At 37.3% G+C, this 7,888-nt stretch overlaps 1 pseudogene; it reads left to right on the plus strand.

Annotated features, from left to right (window-relative positions):
• The first annotated feature begins 617 nt into the window (after window positions 1-617).
• On the plus strand, window positions 618-6,985 carry LOC116109254 (annotated as a pseudogene).
• Window positions 6,986-7,888: the final 903 nt, after the last annotated feature.

Consider the following 7,888-nt stretch of genomic DNA (forward strand, 5'->3'; position numbering starts at 1 on the left):
AAACCCAAGAAAGATTTCAAATCGGGGACCTCTGTAGCAGTTGGCCATTCCATTATTGCCTACACTTCTTTGGATCCATCCTAACTTGGCCTTTAATCACCAAGTGCCCCAAGAACATGATTCCTATCTAGCAAATTCACATTTCTCCATCTTCACATACAATTGATGCTCTCTCAATTGCATCATTCCCTCTCAAGTGAACCAAATATCATCCAAATCCTGACTATAGATAACACTATCTCTAAATACAAACCACAAAATTCATTCAAGAACTCAATAGCACATCATTCATCAATTATAGAATGTAGTTGGCATTTGTCAAGCCAAACGATATGACTAAAAAAATCATATGAACCATAACTGGCACACAAGTGGTCTTAGGCTCATCGCTCGCAACAATTTGACTGCCAATACCCTGACTGCCGTCTAATTTAGGGAAAATTGAACCTTCACTAACCTGTCCGTGAAATCTGAACAAGGGGAACAGGATACTTGTTCCAGATGGTATTTTGTTCAAGCCCATATGACACACATACGAAGGGAACCATTTGTGTGCTTTTGTCACGCTATTCCGCCAATGTTGTGACAAAAGCCGCAAGTGTGGAGAGCGAGTGTACATGGTTGAGTGGTTTCACGAAGCATTCACATGTGGTGTGATAGTTGAGACACATGTGTGTTTCCTCCTGGCACTTGACAATGCTTCATACGAATCTGAGGACGGAGGTGCTTTGGGAAAGGAGTTTATGAGTCCTTCATAGAAGAAGGGATTAGCCATCCCACACAAACTGGTTGGGAGTTGGAGCTGCTTCGAATGAGTCCATGGCATGACAAAAAAAACCAGTAGACTTTGACCAGTGAATGTCACACGTGTAGGCTTACCCCTCTCTGCGAGTGTTGGGTGCACCCGGGCCATTCCGCTGCGTCAAAACTCTTGGGCGTGGACACCAGGGAAACCTCTTATCCTTTTCGGCAAATTGGTTAAACTATTTTACAATTTCTCTTCTTGTTGTGGCATTGTTATCCATAATATTATATATATATAATCCAGTAATTGTACCCGTACTCAAGTGTCCAACAATCCTTTGATTAATAAGTAAAGCCGTCTCCTGTTGAAAGATTGGACCAAAAGAACATGAAGAAATTTCTGAATGTACCGATTTGAGACATCAATAATATATTATAGTTATAATAAATTACTACTTGAAAGTTAACGTCAAGTGTTTTGCAGATCAAAAACGTGGTTCAAATTTTTAGTCTGGAAAGAATGATTAAAATGAAAATGCTCTAAATCTTGTCATTAATTGTTGAAAATTCTGAAACAGAATATCTTGGTGCAAGTAAAGATGGACAATTCGGGAGATATGAAAGAAATAAACCTAATCTATTGTTTAATAAGTTTTAAGGGCAAATTCATTTGGCAAAGTTCGACCACCCAACTGATACTCTTTGGTGCGCCAATCTCGCCGCGTTGGAGGAAGCTCGTGAGCCGAGCTATCCGCTAAAGAAAACAAAGTGGGCTTAATAGTTTGGTAATGGAGTCGAAACGATGGCGTTGTTATCAAATTAATAAAAACTCCCCACACCCTGTTCTCTACTCGGTTGTCAGAACTGTGGAGTAAACAGGGCTCTCTTGAGTATGTGAAATTCAATTCTGAGCCAGAGTACGGTGAGGGTTTAGCTTATGAACTAACTCTAGAGAAATCAACTGGCGGCAGTCGTGTTTTGGAGAAGGCGCACATTGTCATCTCAGGATCTTCACTTCTACGACAGGTTACTTGGAGCGCATGGAAGAAACTTTCACTCCTTCTCCAGAGATTCAATTTGAGGAAAATGAGTGCCAATTGCCAAGAGAGATTCCTCGGGACCATTTCGGGGTGTGTGATGAATATCACAGTGTTGCTTGCCCATCGGAGAAAGGCCCGCGGGGTTGGAGCCAACAGTGTGAAGCTAAGAAGTAAATTTTGTGGGGTGAATGATTTCATTGTTAAAAGGTTGAAGGAGTGGATCATTTCTTGAGCAATTATAATTCAGCAAGTGAGACCAATAAGAGATGAATGGGTGAAAATGTACAAAAGAATGCATATTTTTGGGGTTATGTTACAGCAGGAGATATCAAGACGTTGGATGTGCTAGAGTTGAAGAATGTAACTAAGTTTCAAAATGGACACATTTTGGCTACATTAGGTACCCAACAAACAAGTAAATTTATTTGGCTTTTCTTAGTTTGTTGTAACTTGTGTTTCTGTGGGAAGCATCGGAGACCGCTTATTATAAGGAATACAGTGGAGAATCCAAGTTGCCACAGGAAAGTTGTGTTGTTAAACTTAATTATACAGAAAGATGAAAAAAAAGCTTAGTTGCCTATTTTCATAAGCAATATCCCTCTTTTCATTAATTTATAAAAAAAAAAAAAAAAAAAAAAATAGGACACAGTCGAAATCTATTCCAAAACTTTAGAAATGAGGATAAATTTAAGGAAACTTCCTTTAATCTTCAAAAGCAGAATAAGATAAAAAGCGTTCCACTTTGAACGCTAGTAAAAATCCAACAGCCGCTGTCACCTAATGAAAAAAATAAGATAAAAAAAAGGTTCCAATTATCCTAATGTTGTCCGGACTCGCCTCTCACTATATAACCTTAAACCAAAATAACAACAACATCAAAAAAATACTTTTTACAAACAATTCGAAAATCTAGCTTAAGTAATTTAGCTTCTAAAAAAGTACATAGAGATCGTGGGAACTAGGAAGAAAATTAAAGTGGAGAGAAATGAGAAAATAAGTTTTAGTATATATATATATGGGTCTTGGGTTGTTAATTTATGAGAATTTCAAACATGGGTTAATTTGTAGAGTAGTTAACGACTTTCCCATCCAAATGATGGCCTAATACAGTTTTCCACCCGTAAACTTTAAAATCATCAACTACTATCCAATTATATTCCAATGGTAAATAGAGAATAAACTCGGTCAGAAATTGCTAGAGCTTTTGAAGAGGGGAAGCCATGAGTCTTTGGTGTGGAAGGATTTGATTTGGGGTTATGATTAATAAGATTACTTGAGAGGAGCAATTGCGCCAATCCTATCGTTGATTGCCTACGAAGTGACGGGGCGGGGTAGCGAGAGTAGAGGTGAGAGGTTTGGTGGAGTGATGATCGGAGAAGAGAATGGTTGTGTGGGGTCGTAACAATACAAGAATCGGAAGCAGGATATAAATTTAGATAGTAAAATGGTTATTTTAAAAAGTTTGTCGATGGGAAAGGTCATTAAGTATTATTTGGATGGGAAAAACCGTTACTCTTAATTTGTATTTTGTTATGTGGAAAAATGGTCAATGGCTCTAATTTCTTTAATCTCACAATCCCCCTAAGGTTTTATAAATTACAAATATCATTGAGGTTGCAAAAACAAAGGAAGAGTAAATTTCCTTAACCATCCCTCAGGTTCGTAAAGTGACGGTGCTTATCAAGTTTAGAGTTTTTCGCACGTAACACCCCTACGGCCATATCATTCTCAAAATTATGGTTGGCTTAATGAAATTTTAGTTTTTTAGGAATCTTTTAGTAATGCTGGGTTCCTATAAAGACATGTTGGTGCCTAAGGTTGTTAATTGCTAATCAGAGGATTAGCTAATCAGAGGGACCAAAATGTTACGCAGGGACTAAACTTACTAAAAACTTTTGGTAGACACATTTACTAAGCCAAACTTCATGGATGAAATTTGTCATTTTCCCGTTTGGTCTCTAGATTTCGAAAGCTGTGAAATATTTGTAACTTTACTAGGCATTTAAGGACTATAAAGTTTCCAAGATCCCAGTTCCCAGGAAAACAACAGTCTCTTTGACCGGTTGCCACTATGTCCTGTTTTGTCTTTCCAATTTTGTCTCTTGACTATATTTCACACACACACCGACTTTCCTAAACACTGTAAGCATTCATTCATTTTCATTTTGAACACTAGCAGGAACCTTTGGTTCCAAATTGTTTCTGCTCGTGACTTTGAACACTAGCAACCCTTTGAATGAAAGCTAACAAGTATGAGTTATAGTGTTTTCATGCTAGGCTCTATAAAAGGCTTCGGTAACAGAGCATATTGCAACACAAGCAAAGAGAGAAAGCAAACTTGCACCAAGAAATATCTGCACATTCCTTATATGAAGATGGATTATCAGTTGATGATGATGTTTGGAGCACTTTTAGCATCATACTTGGGGCTCCTTTTCTTGCAAAGTTCGAGAGAAAAGAAAAAGAGTAAATATGATTTATGAAGATTCAGAGAAATAAAGTTCGAAGGAATCAGTATAATGTAACACACCATTCGGAGGTTCCGGAAGCCAGATAAATATTGTTGGTGCTGGAGTTGCGGTTCAGCTCTGGCTTACATCTTGCCAAGGTAGTTACACTGCAATGTGAAATTGGTTTTCTTTTTTTAAAGACTAGGAATATGCTTTTTTCCTTATTCTGAGAGCTTTTTTGGATTTCTTTAAAACTCTGTGTGATTGCCAAGAAGCATAGAAGGAAGAAATAGAAAACTAACATCTTTATTTCCAGCCTTTGTTTTCTTAGTAAGTTCACTGAATCTGTTTGATGAAGATCACATATTGACAAAAGGAGGATATTGATTGGATGAATGAAGAATATCATATCCATACTTGTTTGAGTATGATATCAGAACTTGATTTAATTTCAGCTGTATGTTGCAGGATGGTCGCCGAGTGCATGTGATTGAAAGAGACTTGATGAACTGACAGAATTGGGTGAATCCTACAACCAGGAGGCTACCTCAAGTTGATAGAGTTGGGTCTTGAGGGTAAGCACAAATTAAGCTCAATCACTGTGCCTTTGGTCTTCTCATATTATGGCTACAAACACTCTATTCTAATCGTGAAAATGTTTGTGTGGCTGCAGATGTGGAATACGATTGATGCACAGACAAGTTTGGATATGCTCTCTACAAAGATGGAAAAAGTAACAAAGTATCTTTATCCTTGGAGAATTTCCATTCAGATGTGGCTGGAAGAAGCTTTCACAATGGCGGTTCATTCAAAGAATGAGAGAAAAAGCTGCGTCTCTATCCAAGTAAAGTTTCTCCTCGAACATCTCTTTCAAATTGCTTCTCTGTTCATAAGACGAAGCTTTAAAGTTTACACGTATGTTCCTCCAGGCTAGCCATTACAAATCTCATAGTTTGATATTCCTGGGTAACGCTGCAAAGTTATCTTAACTTATCTTTCAAAGCAATATCATATCAGCATTTTGTTTAAAAATTTTTCTTTTTCGCGCAGTGTAAGATTGGAACAAGGAACTGTAACATCTCTAATTGAAGAAGAGGGGATTATTAAAGGGGGACATACAAAACAAGACAGGTCAAGAGTGACAATATGTACCCTCACGGTTAGTATGTGATGGCTGTTGTTCAAATTTCGGCGCTCTCTCAGCAAACCTAAGGTTAGATCCTTGTCTGTTTGGTAGCATTTCAACAATCGATTAATGACTTGAATTTGGTAGTTTGAAAGTACAACCTACTTACAAGCTGGGTTTCAGCTATCACAGAAAACCTACTTATTGCTATAATTGTTTTGCACTAGAGGTTATTATAGGGTACTTATCTTTTAGGTTGAAATCCCCTCTTGTTTTGTTGGTTTGATCCTGGAGATTGTGAGCTCCTCCATACAAAAATCATGGCATGTATACTGGCAGATCCTTCTCCAATCTTGTTTTATCCTATTAGTAGTTTAAGTGCGCTGCTTAGTAGATGTACCAGGCCAGAAGTACCATCAATTCAAATGGTGAAATGACAAATTATTTAAAAACGTGGTGGTCCCAGGTATGTGTAATTTGTTTGAATGATCTCTACACAGTTGTTAATTTTACTACTATGCATAATTAGTTTAATGTGTTCTTTTGCAAATCAAGTGAATGAGATGTCACATTTGCTTATTCCTTAAAGTATATGGTGATTCGGCGATGAAAAAACAATTTTAAGTTTTAAATTTTCTTAACAAAATTGAATTAGCTTGTGACTGATTCCTAATACTATCGAAACTTGCATGTTTCGATTCCCCATGAACTCCACTTGCTTTCATCGCTGCAATGATAAAGGAAACATCAGAACAATGACTAATAGAAGCATGCCTTGCCCCGTTCGCACTACTCCCGGTGCTCTTTCTTGGGGACGATCGTTCAATATGCGGCATCCTAACTGGAGGAGGAAGACTGTGGTTATCTGAATTGTTACTAAGGGATTGTTAAGACCTATCCTCTCCCCCCTAACCCGCCCCTCTGGCGCCCCGCACCCCGGCTAATATGATGACCACCCATGACCTTTGCAGTATCTGGAATCTTTCTACACCCTCCGTAAGGTAAGTAGCATTCATCTATTCAACATCTGACAATGTCTATGCTTTGGCTATGGTATTTATAGATCACTGTTGGATTTACATGATTCTCATTTGCAGCCAGTGGCATCTACAATAAATACATTAGCTGGTGCCCTCTACAAAGTTTTTTGTGCATCACCTGATCCATCAAGAAATGAATTACGGAAAGCATGTTTTGACTATTTGAGCCTTGGAGGTGGTTTCACGAACGGACCAATAGCTATACTCTCTGGTCTAAATCCTCGTCCACTCAGTTTGGTTAGCCATTTCTTTGCTGTCGCAATCTATGGTGTGGGACGTTTATTGCTTCCATTTCCTTCACCTAAACGCATGTTGATTGGTGCTAGACTGATTTTGGTACGTATGTCTTCTGCTTTGTAACTTTAAATGGCCTAAATAATTTATCACTGATTTGTGTATCTTCTAATGGATTCAACTTTTTTTCATAATTTGTCAATTCTGTTCTTTTTCAGGATGCATCAAGTATAATTTTCCCGATTATGAAGGCTGAAGGTGTAAGAGAGATGCTCTTCCCTGCGACCATGCCAACACATTACACAGTTCAGGATCTATGCTTAAGTTAGGTGAAGAAATATGAGAATCATCAAACAATTTTTATTATATTTGTAGGATTTGTTCTCAATATATGACAGAAAGTTCGAATTGAACTGAAACTAGACATTCTTTGTACAATGTAAATTAGTTATTCAGTTTATTAACATGCCTTTTACACTGGAAAAAGGACTTACAATGTGATTGTGTATGTTGAAACTTAACATTCTCTGTGTATTATAAACTATTTGTTTATTCTCTAACATGCTTTTTCACTGGCAATGAACTTATATTGTGATTGTTTATGCTTAAATTGAGGGGAAAAAAAGTAGCTATTGTGAACTGCAGTGACCATATCCGTAAGGAATAACAATGATAGGCTAGTTTATCCTTGTGAATGTGTATACATTTTCATACAAGAAATGTTTAATGCAGACAGTATCACATTCTGTAGAAAGAAAACATGCAGTCAATCCTAATGTTATGAGTAGGGGAATTCAAATTATGGATCTTCATGAAATGGAAAACATGGCGATAGACATTTTTTCATTAAGCAACCATAAGGAGGAACGGAGCAATATCCTGTTCTGCAAGATTACTCAGTTATTGAAGGTTTTATTCCGTCCCAAAAACCAAATATGGTGTTTCTTACTTACAACTTTGCTGGTTTGAATGATGAAGGAACTTAGAGAAAGGCAGTTAAAGAATTGAAAAAACAAGAATTATAAAGCTGAACAGAACCCAGTGTGGCAGTATATCATTCAAGTTGATACATAATAATCCTAATAAATTTAAATTTGGTTGACTTTCTCAACCTCTGAACAAACTTTTCTACAAAGCACAAGTTCACCCGAAATTTGACGAAGTGGGCAAGTCAATTGTACTGCCTAATGAAACCATAAATGCAGGCTCAAGTTGGCATCAAAGATGAGAAGCTGCTTCAAAATTTTAAAGATT

This window comes from Pistacia vera, unplaced genomic scaffold (assembly GCF_008641045.1).
Source record: "Pistacia vera cultivar Batoury unplaced genomic scaffold, PisVer_v2 Contig577, whole genome shotgun sequence".
Taxonomy (NCBI): domain Eukaryota; kingdom Viridiplantae; phylum Streptophyta; class Magnoliopsida; order Sapindales; family Anacardiaceae; genus Pistacia; species Pistacia vera.